Source organism: Somniosus microcephalus, unplaced genomic scaffold (genome assembly GCF_052327205.1).
Source record: "Somniosus microcephalus isolate GS21.2 unplaced genomic scaffold, FLI_Smic_1.0 unresolved_chr6, whole genome shotgun sequence".
NCBI classification, from domain to species: domain Eukaryota; kingdom Metazoa; phylum Chordata; class Chondrichthyes; order Squaliformes; family Somniosidae; genus Somniosus; species Somniosus microcephalus.
This window is the reverse complement of record NW_028225184.1, coordinates 35,468,434-35,488,543: the sequence shown is the minus strand read 5'-3', so window position 1 is coordinate 35,488,543 and position 20,110 is coordinate 35,468,434.

Below are 20,110 nucleotides of genomic sequence, written 5' to 3'. Positions count from 1 at the left end.
CAAAGATGTTGCCGGGATTAGAGAATCTTCTCTATGAGGAAATACTGGATAGCCTGGGATTGTTTTCCTTGGCACAGAGGAGGCTGAGGGGAGACCTTGTTGAGGTGTATAACATTTTGAGGGGCCTCGATAAATTGGAGAGAAAGGACCTATTTCGCTTCGCAGAGTGGTCGGAAACCCGGGGGCAAAGATATAAAGAAATTGTTGGAATGTTTAGAGGGGTTAGAGGGGACATGTCTTCACCCAGATGATTGTGGGGGTCTGGAACCTATTGCCTGAAATGGCGGTAGAGGCAGAAACCCTAACCAAAATTAAAAAGTACTTGGACCAAGAGCTGGGAAGTGGAATTAGGCTGGATAGCTCTTTGTTGGCCAACGCGGACACGATAGGCCGAAATGGCCTCCTTCCATGCTGTAACTTTCTATGATTCTAGGATTCTATATGATGCGGGGGAGATGCCCGAGGAATGGCAATTACCAAATGTGACACAATTTTTCAAGAAATGGTGTAAGAACAATCCTAGTAACTACAGGCCCGTCAGTTCAACATCAGTGATGGGTAAAGTTTTACAAACAATAACCAAGGAAGAAATTAACGGGCACTTGGTGAGATTTAAGCTAATTAAGGAAAGCCAACATGGATTTGTAAATGGCAGATCGTGTTTGTCTAATCCAATTGAATTTTTTGAGGAAGTATCAGGGAAGATCGATGAAGGGAATTGCAATGGATGTTGTCTACATGGGGTTTAGGAAGGCGCTTGACAAAGTACCACACTGAAGTCTGGTTAACAAAATTGAGGTTCATGGAATAGGTGCATCAGTGGCATCTTGGATATGGAATTGGCTTAATGACAGAAAACAGCGAGTTGTATGAAATGGCTTCGTTTCCGAATGGAGGATGGTAGACAATGGTGTTCCCCAATGGTCAGTGCTGGGGCCACTGCTTTTTTTGATATATTTAAATGACCTGGATATTTGAATACAAAGTAAAATTCCTAAATTTGTCGAAACACCAAATTTGTGGCAAACAATGAGGATGATACCAATCGAAAGGCTAGCAGAATGGGCATACAAGTGGCAGATGGAATTTAATACAGAGAAGTGTGAGGTGATGCATTTTGGCAGACGGAACAGGAAGAGGAAATATGCAGTTAACGGCACAGTTTTAAGGAGTGTGAAGGGACGGACGTACCTGGGAGCTAATGTGCATTGACCCCTGAAGGTGGCAGGACATAACGAGAGTGTTGTTAACAAAGCATATTGGATCTTGAGCTTCATATATAGATTATTGTGTACAAAATTAGAGACGTTATGCTGAACGTTTATAAAGCGCTGGTTAGGCCATCACTGGAGTATTGCATCCAGTACTCGTCACCACACTTTAGGAAGGATGTAAAGGCCATTGAGAGGGTGCAGAGGAGATTTACCAGATTGGTTCCGGGGCTGGGGATCTGAGCTACAAGTACAGGTTGGAGCAGCTGGTGTTATTTTCTTTATATGAAAGGACGTTGTAGGTTGATTTGATAGAGGTGTACTAGGTTATGACGGGTTTGGATAGGCTAGACAGGGAAAGGCTGTTCCCACTAGTTGATGGTATAAGGGCTAGATTACACAGATTTAAGATCCTGTGCATGAGATATCGGGGGGAATGTGTGGAAAAACATATTTACACAGCGAGTGGTGAGGACCTGGAACTCTCTGCCCACAGAAATGGTGGAAGCAGAGACACTCACTCTTTTCAAGGGGAGATTGGATCGGCACCTGAGGGAATAAACTTGCAGGGCTACGGGGATAGAGCGGGGGAATGGGACTGACTGGATATCTTTACAGAGAGCCGACAGGGACACGATGGGCCGAACGGCCTCCTTCTGTGCCGTTATGACTCTATGAACCAATGGCACTCACAAGGGGTGGCGCCTCATCATTCATCTGGCTCCAATGTAGAGAGTAGTGCAGGAGTGACGCGACCTTCTGGAAGTCCATTTCAACACTGACAGCTGAAAGTGTTGTTTCTTATTTGATCAACTTAACAATTAGAGTAAATGGATATTTTACTGCCTTAAGCAACTCCTTTCTGAATTTAGTCTGAGCCAGCGCATAAATACATGTGTTTGTACAGGAGCTGAGCAGTTGAAACATGTCTCCAGTGTATTCAGCGATAAGGAAAGGGTCTCTGTAATCACTTGGGTTGTAATGGTTCAATGTGATCCGGGAAACCAGGAAAAACGTAACATAAGGCATCCACAACATGATGAAAGTACCAGAAATGGCGAAGAGTAAAATGATGGATTTTCTTCGACTCTGGGTCTCTGGATCGCTGTCATTGCCACTCGTGCGGTGGCCCCGAAGGGCCCTACGGATTCCATTGGCCATCAAGACATGCCTGATGGTCAGAGCATTTAAGAATAAAATCAGAATATACGGCAGCAATGGGCATAGGATTGTGTCGAGCCAGTCAAACGCCAGCCAGCCAGGTTGCTCGTAGTAGCTGGGTTTGATGCCAGCTCCCCACTCTGTGTCATCAATTATAGAGACTGGCTGAAAGGCAAAGTACAAGGGGAGGTTTTTTAAACAGAACACAACGCACAAGGTGCATATAACCACCGCCGCAGTTTTCTCGGTGCAATATTGAGGTTTCAGCTTCTGCCAACAAATGGCCACAAATCGATCAAAGGTGAAAGCGACCGTGAACCAGACGGAGCAGTCAATGGACACATAGTTGATAACTTCATTCAAGCGACGCATGGCAGTGTAGTTCAGGAATGAAAATGGGAAATAGTAAAAAAGAATATAACCGACCATTACATTAGAAACGATAACCAGCAGATCCGCTGTGGTCATGCCCAATAGGTAGAGAGTGACACCTTTAGAAAGACCGCAGTTTGCTCGGGAAAGAATGAAGATCGTCAGTAAATTCGCTGTCAAGGAAAGAGAAAAATGGGAAAAATCAGGAGCAAGGTTACACTTTAATGGGATAGATAACAAAATGCCGCAATTAATTGAGAACTCAATTAGTAACAGGACATGGGCAGCGTGCTGGAAGGAGAAATACTTGATCTGTGAAGCAATAGCTAATGATTGCAAATGGGGATCAGTTTAAGATGTTGATATTTGTGCATCACGTGGTACAGGATGTGAAAGAATGGACAGCGTGGGCAGAGTGGAACAGGTTGTGGCATGATGGGGAGAAAGGGAAATAGCGGTGTGAATGGAACAGGATTGAAAGAATGGGATAGGATGGGGAGAAAGGGGCAGGAGCGCGAGATTGGACAAGGTGAGGAGAATGGGACAGGATGAGGAGAATGAGACAAAGCGGGGAGAATGGGGCAGGATGGGGAGAATGGGATATGCTGAAGAGAATGGGGCAGAATGGGAGGAATGGAACAGGATGGGGAGAATGGGACAGGATGGCGAGATTCGGACAGGTTGGGGAGAATGGGGCAGGATTGGGAGAATGGGATAGGATGAAGAGAATGGGGCAGAATGGGGGGAATGGAACAGGATGGAGAGAATGGGACAGGGTGGCGTGATTGGAAAAGTTTGTGGAGAATGAGACAGTTTGGGGAGAATGGGATAGGATGGGGAGAATGGGACAGGTTGGGGAGAATGGGACAGGTTGGGGAGAATGGGATAGGATGGTGAGAATGAACAGGATGGGGAGAATAGGGCAGGATGGGGAAAATGGGAATGGATGGGGAGAATGGTTCAGTATGGAATAGAGTGAGCACGATGAAACACTGACACATGCTGAGAAATATTCAATGGCACATCTGAGCCTTTATTTCGATATAGCATTAACAGTAAGAAATTAGATTAATATTTATGAATGGTTCTGAGAATTTCAATAATACATGCATGTTGCTAACAGTTTGCCAATCACGTGATTAGGACTCAGTTAATACAAGATTGAAGGTGCAGTCAGTCGGTTCATTTCACACACGGGGCCATTAGAACATGGAATGTGTGAGGGTAAGCATGTATCGATTATTAAATAGAAATAGCTAATAGACATTATGCAGAATGATATAATATAGAAGCTTTAAAACACACTAGTGAGAGACACAGAGCGATGCCAGGCAGGATATTTATCACAGCAGGGTGTGTGTGAAGACCCCAGTGTAGATAAGAGAATGCACTTCCTTCCAGCCTGTCCGTGATTCCGCTCTCTCTGTAAAGAGATGACTGGACAAGAACTCATGGGTTTCGGAACAGTAAATAAGTGAATCTAAAGTTCATATTTGAACTGACAGCATAATTTAACAAAGTTTAGATAAATTTCCTCCAATCATACACATATAAAAGTCTTGAGCAATGTGCTGCCTTTATCAACTTGAAGCACTTTTGGAAGTTCACTTATTGAAAGCTCACAACAGCCTGCTTCCCTGGCCAAACTGGTACTAACCTTCAAACCAAAGAGGCATTTAACTCTTGGCACGTTGTCTGATCTCACTGAGTGCAGCCTGTCTCTTGGTGGCCAACAACACTGTGTGAGAGGAAGTCTCAGCCCAGCAAAGACTGAGGTACCGCTCTCGGAGGGGGCGACTAAATGCTCCGTCAGTCAGGAGTGGAGGCTGATCGGAAATATTTAACTATTCAAGAGGAGACGGGACCTAAAAAGGCAGAGGGAAGAAGCCTGGGGTTGGGAGTCAGAAATGGCAAATCATGTGGATGGATCAAGTGAGGAGGAGAGGCCTATCATGGATCATTTTTCTGATAGAATCTTGGGTTTCAACAGCAACAAACATGATTTGGACCATTTAAGAGGCAGTCACTCTGTGAAGTGAGCGACCATTCATTGTTTCAGTTAACTGATCTGTGCGTCAAACAAAGCCATGGCAACTCATTAGGAGGGAATTTTAAGGAACATAGGGGAAGGAGCATGCCCCGTGGCCCCTCGAGCCTGTTCCGCCATTCAATTGGATCATGGCGGATTTATACCTCATTGCCAGTCCTGGATCAGATGGTGAAGCTGGGAGACTTTGTATCAGCACAACAATCCTGCTGAAGTGTCTGTGGGAAGCCACATTCTATTAATTGACGTCCAGATTTCTCCTTTCTTCTGTTGAAGGAGTTAACTCCAAGTGTACCATTCACTGTCCGGTACCTCGCCCAAGTGACTGCCGGCAACTCAACCAGGAATGCATGGCAGATTATTCTTTCCCTTAGATCAGATCGACACATGGGGCACATTCCACATGAGGTATGCGTGAGCATTGAGGACCCTATAGCTTCAGTATATTTTCTACTTTCAAAACTTTAATGCCGTGTTATAGTGCCTGAGCTTAGCGACCATTGAACAGAGCAGCAGTCGGAGCTACCACCTTGAATTGTGCGGGGTCCTGAATCAGGAGGAATATATTCAGAATAAAACGATTTCCTCGGAGCTCAGAGCATAATATAGATTCAATAAGGACATAAAAAAACGTATATATTATAAATGGAGACACTCTCCTTATTAGAATAATAAAAGGAATCATGAACTGCACCAGAGGAGAAAAGAACCCACATTACAATATCAGGCAGACAAAAAGAACAACACGGCAGTCAAACAATAAAAAGCACCTCTGATTTGACATCTCACCAGGAAGTCCAAAGAACGCAAGGATGTGATAGTAGCTGAAGACTATCTGCAGGATGGCTGGTAGTTCCATTTTCTGGGAGCAGGGAGCAATGGCAAGTGGGCAGTCCCGTTTGTGATAGTGACACGGACAATATTCACCCAGAGCCGCCGTTATTTGTACCAAAAGGGAAAGCTCCAGGGAGGCAGCTAATGTGCTGTGGGAGTGGAATATGTTACAGTCCTTTGAACAAACAGATTAAGGTCAAGCGTGTCTAATCATGTTATGGTTTATGCAACTTATGTCAGTAAACTAAACTGCTGGAATTGTCGAATATTACATTTGTTCCAGGGTTGAGCAACTGGACCAAAGTTATTGGGCCGCGGCTCCAACCTCTGCCACCACCTCACCGAGAATGACAAGAGCAGCAATGTCGTTGTAGCACCAATACCTGCACGTTTATCTCCAACGCACCAACCATCCTGACCTGGATGTTTATATGGTCGTCCCGACATCGTCACTGATGCACCATCCTCGAACTCCTGAACTTGCGGGATCGTGTGAGCACCATCAGCACAGGAACTGCAATGGTTCAAGGCCAAGGGTCAACAGCCCATTCTCAGGGAATTAGGGATCGGCGTCAGCCACGTCAACATTACTTACATTAACAAGCTGACTGGATTATCTATCTCTTTAGATAGTAAACGTTGCTCATTATTACAGGGAACCTCTAAAAGACATTGAGCTTCTTCAATGTATTTCCCTGTTAATCAAGTGATCTCGAGCAGCAAGGAGTTGATCTATTTATTAGATTCTTTATTGAGGTAAATAATATTGAAGTAGCACAGATTACAAATGAAGAAACTCACAGCTCATTTAAAATGCATTAATATCATTTTTAGGTACAAACACAAGATATGAATAAATTTTTGGATGGAAGAAAGGGAAAAGGGTAATGGTGTTAGCTGCAGACCGTAACTTGGCACTAGAACTGTGGAAAGACATAGATTTACAAAGTAATGATTTGTCTATATATAGTAGGTTTATTATTAGGATAATTAAAGTAGAGTTGTCCTTCAGGCATAGACATGATGGGCCGAAATAAAACATTCTGTGTGGTATCATTCTATGGTTCTGTGATATATAATAAATGTATAATTTTGAGACATGTGAGAGAGCATAGGAAAGGCCAAAAATTGGCATTGCTGGGTTCTGCTATGGATACGTTCTTTTCATGGGCGGATTAAATGGGGGTTATAACATTTAAGATGCAACAGCAGAGGAATGAGCAAATCAAACAACATAAATGGCACTGACAAACCATTCTATGATTTATATAAACAGTAGAAAATTAGCCACAATGGGAGTAGGGCTGCTAAGAGATGGAGGAGCAATGGTCGTGGAGATTGCGGGTATGGAGAAGATAGTGATGTGGCTGAGTTTTCCGAAGAAGATGGATATTGGGATTGTAGAACCACCACACTATACAATGCACCTCCAACAATTGCTTATCCTCCAGCACTCACATGATCTTCTCTGGAATTTCATGATGATATACCCTCAGTCCCTGCCCTTTCGAATCTGTGCACTGCCAATCGGTTACATGATGTGTGGACACGGGGAACTTCCAGTGGATTGTCTATGACACCGTTTAGCTCCGTTAAATGCCCTATATAAATGTAGGTTGTTGTTATTGTTTAGCCTGCCCCACCCCCACTGCGCCACGGCTGTGCTCCCAGACTGCGAATAAAGTTAAATCACAGATGAGCCAGAATTTCCTCCCATTGACAAATGCATAGACCCATCCCATCCCATCATTTTCTGGGCCTGGAGGAACTCTGCATAATCAGCCCCAGACTCACTGCTTTCCCTTGGCTGCTGGCTCAGTTTTAATCTGACTGTACACAACCTCAGCATGCTGTTCAACCCAAATCTGTGCCTCAGGCATCACATCCCCTCTGCCGACTTCACCACCACTAGACTGTATTTCCTCAGTGTCCTATTTCCTGGAACTTATTTTATGTAACTAAAAGAGTTCTGTTTTTAAATTATTTAATACAGAAAAATGCGGAAGTGATAATGTTCTAAATATTGTTAAAGATCATGAGCAAATTATATTAGTTTGAGCTGTACACGTGTAGGTAAGCAAGGACAGTCAGCATGATTTTGTAAAGGAACGGTTGTGTCTGAGTTACTTGATTGAATTATTTCATGAGGTGAAAAGGAAGGCCGATGAGGGCAGTGCCTTTGATGTAATCTACATGGATGGAAGCAAGGCTTTTGTCAAGGACCCACATTGCAGGCTAGTCAAAAAAGTAAAAGCCCAAGGGAACCAAGACAGAGTGGCAAATTGGATCCATAATTGGCTCAGTGGCAGGAAGCAAAGGGTAATAGAAACATAGAAAGATAGAAGGTAGGAGCAGGAGTAGGCCATTCGGCCCCTCGAGTCTGTTCTGCCATTTAATGAGATAATGACTGATCATCCAAATTCAGTACACTGTCCCTGCTTTCTCCCCATACCCCTTGATCCCTTTAGCATTAAGAAATATATCCAACTCCTTGAATATATTTAATGAATTGGCCTCCACCGTCTTCCGTGGCAGAGAATTCCATAGGTTCACAACTCTCTTGGTGAAGAAATTCCTCCTCATCTCAGCCGTAAACTGTTTTCCCCTTATCCTTAGACTGTGATCACTGGTCCTTGACTGCCCCGCCATCGGGAACATCCTTCCTGCATTTATCCACATTATACTGCATCTGCCATGCATCTGCCCAATCACCCAACCTGTCCAAATCATACTGGAGTTTCTCTGCATCCTCCTCACAAAACACACCCCCACCCAGCTTTGTCTGGTCTGCAAACCTGTAGATATTACATCTAGTTCCCTCGTCTAGATCATTAATATATATTGTGAATACCTGGAGTCCTAGCACCGATCCCTGCGGTACCCCACTAGCCACTGCCTGCCACTGGGAAAAAGACACGTTATTCCAGCTCTTTGCTCCCTGTCTGCCAACCAGTTCTCTCTCCAAGTCAGTATTTACCCCCAATCCCATGTCCTTTAACATTACATGCCACTCTCTTATGCGGGACCTTATCGAATGCCTTTTGTAAGTCCAAATACACCACATACACACGTTCTCCCATATCTATTCTGCCAGTTAAATCCTCAAAAAATTCCAGTAGATTAGTCAAGCATGATTTACCTTTTGTAAATCCATGTTGACTTTGTCCGATCCTGTCACTGTTTGCCAAGTGCTCTGCTAGTACATCTTTTAAAATAGACTCTAGCATTTTACCCACAACCGATGTCAGGCTTACCAGTCTATAGTACTCCGTTTTCTCTCTGCCACTTTTTTTTAAATAGTGGTGTTACATTAGCTAACATCCAATCCATGGGAACTATTCAGAGTTTATAGAATTTTGGAAGATGACCAGCAATGCACCTAATATTTCTAGGGCCACTTTCTTAAGTTCCCCAGGATGTAGATTATCAGGCCCTAGGGATTTAGCGGCGTTCAATCCTGTCAATTTCCCTAACAACATTTCCCTACAAATACTTATTTCATTCAATTCCTCCCTCTCATTTGACACAATGTTCCCCGAAATCTCTGGAAGGTTATTTGTGTCCTCCGTTGTGAAGACAGAACCAAAGTATGTATTTAATTGCTTTGCCATTTCTATGTTCCCCTTTATAAATTCCCCTGATTCTGATTGCAAGGGACCTACGCTTGACTTCACCAGTCTTTTTCTCTTCACATATCTACAGAAACTTTTATGTCCCGCGCAAGGTTACTCTCATACTCTATTTCCCTCTCTTAATTAATCCCTTTTTCCTCCTTTGATAAATCCTAAACTGCTCCCAATCCTCGGTTCTCCTGCTTTTCCTGGCCAATTTATCTACGTCCTCTACTTGGATCTTATGCTATCCTTAATTTTCCTTGTTAGCCACGGTTGAGTCAACTTTTTTGTTTTATTTTTATGCCAAACAGGGATGAACAAATTGTGTAGTTCATCCATGCGATCTTTAAGTGTTTGCCATTGCCTATCCGCCGTCAACCATTTAAGTAACATTCCCCAATTCATCCTAGCCAACTCGCGACTCATACCTTCATAGTTTCCTTTATTTAAATTCAGGACCCTAGTCTCTGACTCAACTACTTCACTCTCCATCTTAATGAAGAATTCTAGCATATTGTGATCGCCCTCACCAAGGGGCCTCGTGCAACAACAATGCTAATTAATCCTTTCTGATTCCATAATACCCAGTCTAAGATGGCGTGATCCCTAATTGGTTTCTCGAAATATTGGTCCAGGGAACTTTCCTGTATACACTCTAGAAATTCCTCATCCAAAGTTTTGTTACTAATTTGGTTAGCCCAATCTGTATGTCGATAAAAGTCACCCATGATAACTGCTGTGTCCTTCTGCACCTGTCTCTAATTTCCTGTTTAATGCTATCCCGAACCTCAGCATTACTGTTTGGGCGTCTGTGTACAACTCCCACTAACGTTTTCCACCTTGGTATTTCTCAGCTCTACCCATACAGCCTCCACATCATCCTAGCTAATATCCTTGCTTACTATTGTGTTATTCTGCTCTTTAACCAGCAGTGCTACACCATCTCCTCTTCCTCTTTGCCCGTCCTTCCTGAATATTGAATACCGCTGGATGTTGAATTCCCAGCCTTGGTCACCCTGGAGCCATGTCTCCTTAATTCCTATTACATCATATCCGTTTGCATCTATTTGCGCAGCTAATTCATCCACCTTATTACGAATGCTCCTCGCATTAATAGACAAAGCCTTCAGGCATGTTTTCTTAGCACTCTTAATCCTTTTAGAATTATGATTTACTGTAGCACTGTATCATTTACACCCTTGATTTATCTGACTTCCACTTTTGCTTTTCTCCTTCCTGTCTTTTGTTTCTACCCTTGCTTCCCTTTCCTCTTTCTCCATGCAGCGGTTTCCAACCCCTGCCATTTTAGTTTAAACTCTCCACAACAACACTAGCAAACAGTCCCCCTAGGACATTGGTCCCAGTCCCGCCCAGTTCGTACTGGTCCCACCTCCCCCAGAACAGGTTCCAATATCACAGTAATTTGAATCCCTTCCCCTTGCACCATTCCTCCAGCCTCATATTAATCTGAAATACCATTCTATTTCTACTCTGACTAGCACGTGGCACTGGTAGCAATCCTGGGATTACTAACTTTGAGGTCCGATTTTTTAATTTACCTCCTAACTCCCTATATTCAGCTTCTAGTACCTCATCCCGCTTTTTACCTATATCGTTGGTACCTATATGCACCACGACAACTGGTTGTTCACCCTCCCCCTCCAGAATGCCCTGCAGCAGCAAGAGACATCCTTCATCCTTGCACCAGGGAGGCAACATACCATCCTGGAGTCTCGTTTGAGGCCGCAGAAACGCTTATCTATTCCCCTTGCAATAGAATCCCCTATCACTGTAGCTCTCCCAGTCCTTTTCCTCCCGTCCTGGAAGTTGGCTGCTGCTGCCTTCCCCCGATAAGCCAATTCCCTCAACAATATCCAAAATGGTATATCTGTTTGAGAGGGTGATGGCCACAGGGGACCCCTGCACTACATGCCTGTGCCTACTGCTCTGCCTGGTGGTCACCCATTCCCTTCCTGCCTGTGCAAACTTTACCTGCGGTGTGCCCAAATCCCTAATCGTGCTATCCACGATGTCCTCAGCATCAGAAATGCTCCAGTATGTATCCATTCACAGCTCCAGCGCTGCAATGCGGTCTTTCAGTAGTTGCAGCTGGATAGACTTCCCTTCCCGCACACATGTTCATCAGTGACACAGGAAATGCAGCAAGGAAGTAATTGCCCTGGAGAGGATGCAGAGGAGATTTACGAGGATGGTGCCAGGAATGGAAAACCTTAGCTATGAGGAAGGATTGGATAGGCTGGGGTTGCTTTCCTAGGAACAAAGAAGGCTTAGGTGAAAATTAATTGTGCTGTGTAAAATTTTGAGGGGGCTAGTGAGCGTAGATAAGAAGGACCTATTTCCCTTAGCAGAGTGTTCAAGGTCCAAGAGGTATAGATTTAAAGTAGTTGGTAGAAAATTAGAGGGGAGATGAGGAAACAAATATCACTCAGAGCCTGGTGGGGGTCAGGAATTCACCGCCCGAAAGGGTGGTAGAGGCAGAAAGTCTCACCACATTTCTAATGTATGTGGATGTTCACTTGAAGAGCCATAACCTACAGGGCTACGAAGCTAGTGCTGGAAGGTGGGATTAGGCTGGGGAGCTCTTTTCTAACTGGCACGGACATGATGGGCCGAATGGCCTCCTTCTGTGTCGTAATTTTTCTATGAATCTATGATCCTGTTAAATAGAATCAGGACATTCGGTCTAACTGCTTCCTGACGATGTTCATGCTCGACACAAAACTCCTCCCACCCCTCTTTGAATATATTTAATGAATTGGCCTCAGCTACCTTCTGCGGTAGAGAATTCCACAGGTTCATCACTCGCTGGGTGAAGTAATTTTTCCTCATCTCTGTCCTAAATGGCTTACCCCTTTTCATTAGACTGTTACCCCTGGTTCTACACTCCCCCGCCATTGGGAATACCCTTCCTGCATCGAGTCTGTCTAGTCTTGTTAGAATTTATACGTTTCAGTGAGATCCCCTCTCATTCTTCTAAACTCTAGCGAATATAAGCCGAATCGACCAAATCTCTCCCAATCAGGAATGCCAGTCAAAAATCACAGCCACTCTATGACTGAAAGTCATTGTGTCAACCTCAAAAGAGTGCAACCTTTGCTACACATTAAATATCAGATGGAACAGGCAAATGGTACCTGATTGAAAGGTACAGATTTGATCTCAATAATTTAACCCAGGTTAAAGACTGAGCTATACCTTACATACCTGTCTACATATCTGATAGAGATGCCAGCTGCAAGCTACATTATGAATTCAATTAGTGCAGCCTGAAGTATACATTCACAATCAATACCAGAGACTGAGAGACACAGAATGAATCCCGCACTCACACACAGTACCAACGATTGACAGATACAGAATGAATCCCACACACACACCAGAGTAGCAGATACTTAGAGATACAGAACGAATCCCAATCAGACACAGAATGCCAGATCCTGTTAGATAAAGAATCAATCTCACGCACAAACACCGTACCAGAGACTGACAGATAAAGTATGAATCCCACACTTACACTGGGTAACAGGGATTGGCATATAAAATATTAATCCAAAACAAACACAGTACCAGAAACTGACAGAGACAGAGACAGAATGAATACTACACTCACACCCAGTACCAGTGAATAACAGATAACGAATGAATCCCAAACACACACAGACTCAGATGCTGACAGAAACAGAACGAATTTCAGTCACATAAAGTACGAGAGTCTGGCAGACACAAAATGAACCTGAGAACCTGAGATTAACATAGAATCATTGACATTTACAACAGAGAAGGAGGCGATTCGGACTGTCTTGTCTGCGCTCGCCCATAAAGAGTTATCCAGTCAATCCCACTTTCCAGCTCTTGGTCCGTAGTCTTGTAGGTTACAGCACGTCAAGTGCACATCCAAGTATCTTTGAAACGTCATGAGGATCTCTCCCTCTAGCACCCTTTCAGGCAGTGAGTTCCAGAACCCCTCCTCTCCCTGGGTGAAAAGATTCCTTCTCCAATCCCCTCTAAACCTCCGACCAATTAATTTAAATATATGCACCTTGTTTATTGACCCTTCATCTAAGGGAAATATCCATTCTATCTAGGCCCTTGATAATTTCATACACCTCAAAAAGGTCTCCCCTCAGCCTCCTCCGTTCGAAAGAAAACAACCCCAACAATTCCAAACTTTCCTCATAGTTAAAATTCCCCAGCCCAGTTAACATCCTCATAAATCTCCTCTGCAACCTCTCTAGTGTAATCACATCGTTCCTGTAATCTGGTGATCAGAGTTGCATGCAGTACTGTAGCTGTGGCCTAACTAGATTTTATACAGGTCAAGCATAACATTGCTGCTGTTATATTCTATGCCTTGGCTTATAAAGTCAACTATCGCGTATGCCTTCTTAACCACATTAGCTTCCTGTTCTGCTACATTCAAGGATCTGTGGACATGCATTAACATATACAGAATGAATTAAACACTCATGCAAAGTTCCGCAGTGTTACAAAATGAATCCCACACTCACTTACTGTGTAAGGGCCTGAAGAAAACGAATCGCACACTGACACACAGTACCACAGATTGACAGAACCAGAACTAATCTTGCACTCATATACAATCCCAGAGACTCTCATTTCATTCACATACATTACCAAATACTGACCGACAAAAAATTAATCCCACACTCTCATTCCGATACAGAAGGATATCCACACTCACATAGATTATCCGAGGCAGATATAAGGAAGTAATCTCACACACAGTGCCAGAAATTGATATACAGAATTAATCCATACGTTATCATAGACTGAGAGAGACAGAATTAATACAACACTCACGTACTGTACCAGAGACTGATAAATACAAAACGAATTCCACACTCACAAACCGTACCAGGGAATTTTAGAAACAGCATTCATCCCACACACGTTTACAGTGTCAAATACTGACTGACATAGCATTAATCCCAGACCCACTCAAAACCCCACTGACTGGCAGATACAGAATGGGTCTCACATAGCATCAAAGACTGACAGGTACAGAACGAATCCCACCCTCACATACGAAACCAGAGACTGAGATACAGAATTAATCCCACACTGCCACACAGTACCACAGATTGACAGAACCAGAACCAATCTTGCACTCATATACAATCCCAGAGACTCTCATTTCATTCACATACATTACCAGATACTGACTGAAACAAAATTAATCCCACACTCACATTCAGATCCTGAGACTGAAGGATACAGAAGGATATCCACACTCACATAGACTACACGAGGCAGAGATAAGGAAATAATCTCACACTCACACACAGTGCCAAAAACTGATATACAGAATTAATCCACACATTATCATAGACTGAGAGAGACAGAATTAATACAACACTCACTTGCTGTACTAGAGACTGACAAATACAAAACGAATTCCACACTCACAAACCATACCAGAGAATTTTAGATACAGCATTAATCCCACACTCGTTTACAATGTCAAACACTGACTGACGCAGCATTAATGCCAGACACACTCAAAACCCTACTGACTGGCAGATACAGAATGAGTCTCCCATAGCATCAGAGACTGACAGGAACAGAATGAATCCGACCCTCACATACTATACCATATCCTGAGAGGTACAGAACGAATCTCGCATTCACACACAGTACCAGAGACTGACAGGTACAGAATGAATCCCACACTCAGAAATATTGCCATTTACTGACCGATATAGAATGAAGCCCGCACTCACACACAGTGCCGGAAACTGACAGGTACAGAAAGAATCCCACACTCAGAAATATTGCCATATACTGACAGATACAGAATGAAGCCCGCACTAACACACTGTACCAGAGACTGAAAGGCACAGAATGAATCCCACACTCAGACATATTACCATCTACTGCCCGACACAGGGAGAAACCCACACTCACATACAGAACCAAGAGCTCATAGATACGCAATGATTGACGGAACTCATGCACAGTTCCAGATTCTGAGAATTATAGACTGAATTTCACACTCACTTAAAGTGAAAGGGACTGACAGGCTTAATGAAACACACACTTACACACAGTACCTGAGATTGAGAGAGACAGAATGACTCGCACACATTACCAGAGACTAACAGATACAGAATGAATCCCACACTCACAAGCAGTACCAGAAACTAACTGGAACAGAATGAATCCCACATCAATACTCAGTATCAGAGAATGACAGAAATAAAACGAATCCCACGCTCACATGAATTAGCAATTTATAACTCGTGTTTTGTCAAACAAAATGTAATATTAGCTCATCTCAACTCCAAGTATTTGTAAATCCCATCCGTTTAATATAACATGAAGAGTTATTGCCTGTTGTGTACCTCTCTGATCTGCAAACTTCACTGTACCGGAGATTGCTGACATCTACTGACCGCAAACGAGAACTGCAGAACGAGACTAGGTGTGTGGATGAGGGTAGTGCAGTGGATGTGTTATACATGGATTTCAGTAAGGCTTTCGATAAAGTCCCGCAAAGGAGAATGGTCAAGAAGGTAAGAGCCCATGGGATCCAGGATGACTTGGCACATTGGATCCTAAACTGGCTTAGTGGCAGAAGGCAGAGGGTGATGGTCGAAGGTTGTTTTGTGACTGGATGTGGATACCACTCATCTGCTTCATCCTTGACCACTATGTCTTCACCTTCGACAACCAGTTCTTTACCCAAACACAGGAACAGCCATGGGGAGCAGATTCGCACCCAAATACGGCAACATCTTCATGCACAAGTTCGAGCAAGACTTCTTCGCTGCACAGGACCTCCAACCAACGCTATACACCAGATACATCGACGACATTTTCTTCCTATTGACCCACGGCGATGAATCACTGAAAAGACTCCACGATAACATCAACAAGTTCTATCCCACCAACAAACTCACCATGGACTACTCCTCAGAATCGGTTTCATTCTTGGACACACGAATGTCCATCAAAGATGGACACCTCAGCACTTCACTCTACCGCAAGCCCACGGACAACCTCAGGATGCTCCACTTCTCCAGCTTCCACCCTAACCACGTTAAAGAAGCCATCCCCTATGGACAAGCCCTGCAAATACTCAGGATCTGCTCAGACGAGGAGGAAAGCGATGGACACCTACAGACGCTGAAAGACGCCCTCGTACGAATGGGATATGATGCTCGACTCATAGAATGACAGTTCCGACGGGCCACAGCATAAAATCGCATAGACCTCCTCAGAAGACAAACACAGGACACAACCAACAGAGTACCCTTCATCGTCCAGTACATCCCCAGAGTGGAGAAACTACGCCATGTTCTTCGCAGCCTTCAACATGTCATCCATGACGACGAACAGCTCGCTAAGGCCATCCCCACGCCTCCACTACTCGCCTTGAAACAGCGGCCTAACCTCAAACAGAGCATCGTTTGCAGCAAATTACCCAGCTTTCAGGAGAACAGTGACCACGACACCACACAACCCTGCCACGGCAACCTCTGCAAGACATGCCTGATCATCAACACAGATACCATCATCACACGTGAGGACACCACCCAGCAGGTACATAGTACATACTCATGTGACTCGGCCAACGTTTTCTACCTCATACGTTGCAGGAAAGGATGCCCCGGAGCATGGTAGATCAGCGAAACCATGCAGACACTGCGACAATGGATGACCGGACACTGTGCAATAATCGCCAGGCAGTCAGGGAACACTTCAGCAGTCAAGGACATTCAGCCTCCGATCTTCGGGTAAGCATTCACCAAGGCAGCCTTTGAGATATACGACAACGCAAAATCATAGAGTAGAAACTAATAGCCAAGTTCCGCACTCATGAGTTTGGCCTCAACCGGGATCTTGGGTCCATGTCACGTTACATGTAACCCCACCTGATGTAGGGTCACCCAGACTCGAGTCGTCGGTTGCTTTTTCTCTCTACACAGATGCGGCCGGATCTGCTGTGATTTCCAGCAAAATAATTGTTTTTTTGCCTGTTTTTTGTTTTTCATACAGACCCCAGCATCTGCAACATTTGACCCCTTGTGACCCTACCTCATTATTCTTTGATGTAATGTTTTCCTGACTAACATGTTTAGACACCATTCACACCTTTGATTGCTGTGACTGTCTCTCTGCCGAGGTGTGATAAATGGCAGTTAGAAAGATTACCTGTAATCATCTGGCATTATTCTCTGACTATATAAGCTGTGTCTTTATGCATCTCTCCACTTCACCTGACGAAGGAGCAGCGCTCCGAAAGCTTGTGATTTCAAATAAAACTGTTGGACTATAAACTGGTGTTGTGTGACGTCTTACATTTGTGACTGGAAGCCTGTGTCCAGCGGGGTACCGCAAGGATCGGTGCTGCGTCCCTTGCTGTTTGTGGTCTACATTAATTATTTGGATGAGAATGTAAAAGGTATGATCAGTAAGTTCGCAGGTGACAGGAAAATTGGTGGGGTGGTAAATAGCGAGGAGGGTAGCTTCAGCCTGCAGGACGATATAGATGGGTTGGTCAGATGGGCGGAACAGTGGCAAATGGAATTTAACCCTGAAAAGTGTGATGTGATGCATTTTGGAGGAACCAACAAGGCAAGGGAATACACAATGAATGGTAAGACCATAGGAAAGACAGAGGATTAAAGCGAGCTTGGTGTGCATGTACATAGATCCCTGAAGGCAGCAGAACAGGTGAATAAGGTGGTTGAAAAGGCATATGGGATACTTGCCTTCATTAGCCGAGGCATAGACTATAAGAGCAGGGAGGTTATGATGGAGCTTTACAAAACGCTGGTTAGGCCACAGCTGGAATACTGTGTGGAGTACTGGTCGCCACACTATAGGAAGGATGTGATTGCTTTGGAGAGGGTGCAGAGGAGATTCACCTGGATGTTACCTGGGCTGGAGTGCTTCAGCTATGAAGAAAGACTGGACAGGCTGGGGTTGTTTTCCTTGGAAGAGAGATTAGGCTGAGGGGGGACCTGATTGAGGTGCAGAAAATTATGAGTGGCATAGATAGGGTAGATAGAATGGAAGATATTCCCTTAGTAGAGGGGTCAATAACAAGGGGGCATAGATTCAAGGTAAGGGGCAGGAGGTTTAGAGGGGATTTGAGGAAGAACTTTTTCACCCTGAGGGTGGTTGGAATCTGGAACTCACTGCCTGAAAGGGTGGTAGAGGCAGGAACCCTCACAACATTCAAGAAGCATTTGGATGAGCACTTGAAATGCCATAGCATACAAGGCTACGGGCCAAATGGTGGAAAATGGGATTAAATTAGACAGGGCTTGAATGCCGGCACGGATGCGATAGGCCGAAGGGCCTCTTTCTGTGCTGTATAACTCTATGACTCTATGTCTCTATGACTAAGAGCGAAACAAATGGATTTTAATCTGTCAGGTTTACAGAAACAGGACATATGCAATGTGAGGAATGGTTTCAGTCTGCAAATTCTGCTCTCGCGTTGTTGCGCACTTTTCATAGTGTAAAAACAACAAAATCGTGGCATAATAAAGGCTTTTCCTTACTCATTTGATTGCTGTAAATTTGACCCGCTGTCTTTTACTATATATCATTGTCTGTTGTGCCCTTCTCTGTTCTGGAAACGTCACTGTACCACAGATTGGTGACATTTACTGGCCAGAAGTGAGAACTGCAGTAGAGCGGAATATCTTTCAGGGTTACAGAAACAGTGCAATGTGAGGAAATAGCATCTGTCTGTATGTTCTACACTCATATTGTTTTACATTTTATATTGAAATCAAAAAACAAATAATTCGTAATATAATGTTTGCCTTTATTGATTAGATATTTGGGAATTTGCCCTGTACTTTACTCTACATTGAGTAGTATTTCCGTCTGATTTCTCAGGACACTAATAACATTACTTCAAATAAACATAACATCAATACGGAATGAACTACTGGAACCCTGAAAGTGCAACAGGAAACAGTCAAAGAGGAATGGGATGAAATACAGAAAGAATGAAGCTGAAATTATCTGAAATAATAACAGAAGATTCTGGGAAGACTCAGCAGGTCCGGCAGCATCATTGGAGAAGGGAAGCTCGGGTTAACAGTTCAGATCTGTGTTCCATCTATAGACCTACAAGGTTAATCCTACCTTCCTCTCTCCTCAGATGCTGCCGCACCTGCTGAGGCTTTCCAGCATCTTCAGTTATTATTTCAGATTTCCAGCCTGTTCAGTATATCGGTTTTTGAAGAATAAAACTATCCCTGGTAGGGAATCGGTTTTCAAATAAGGAACAGGGTGTAGCGGAGGGAAAAATTTCAGAAAATCAATGAATTTCACTGAATCAGAGTATTTCTATCCCGGTTCCACTATGCAGTACAGGACATATAATAAATATCAATAAATTGGAGCAGAACCTGAGTTAAATCATAGAACCATAGAAAGTTACAGCACAGAATGGAGGCCATTTTCCCCACCGTGTCTGTGCCGGCCAGAAAGGACCTCTCCAGCCCCCATCCCACTTTCCAGCTCACGGTCCATAGCACATCAAGTGCATATCCAGGTACTTCTTACATGTGATGAGGGTTTCTGCTTCTACCACCCTTCCGACCCGTACCACCCTCTGGGTGAAACAACATCTCCTCCACTTCCCTCAACTCCTTCTACCAATTACTTTAAACCTATCCCCCTGCTTATTGTTCACTCTGCTAAGGGAAATAGGTCCTAACTCTGGACCACTCATAATTTTATACACCTCAATTAAATCTTCCCTCAGCCTCCTCTCCTCCAAAGCATAATAATCCAGCCTGTCCAATCTTTCTACATCGCAAAAATTTCTCGTGCTGGAGAACTTAACATTATATGGAAAAGAA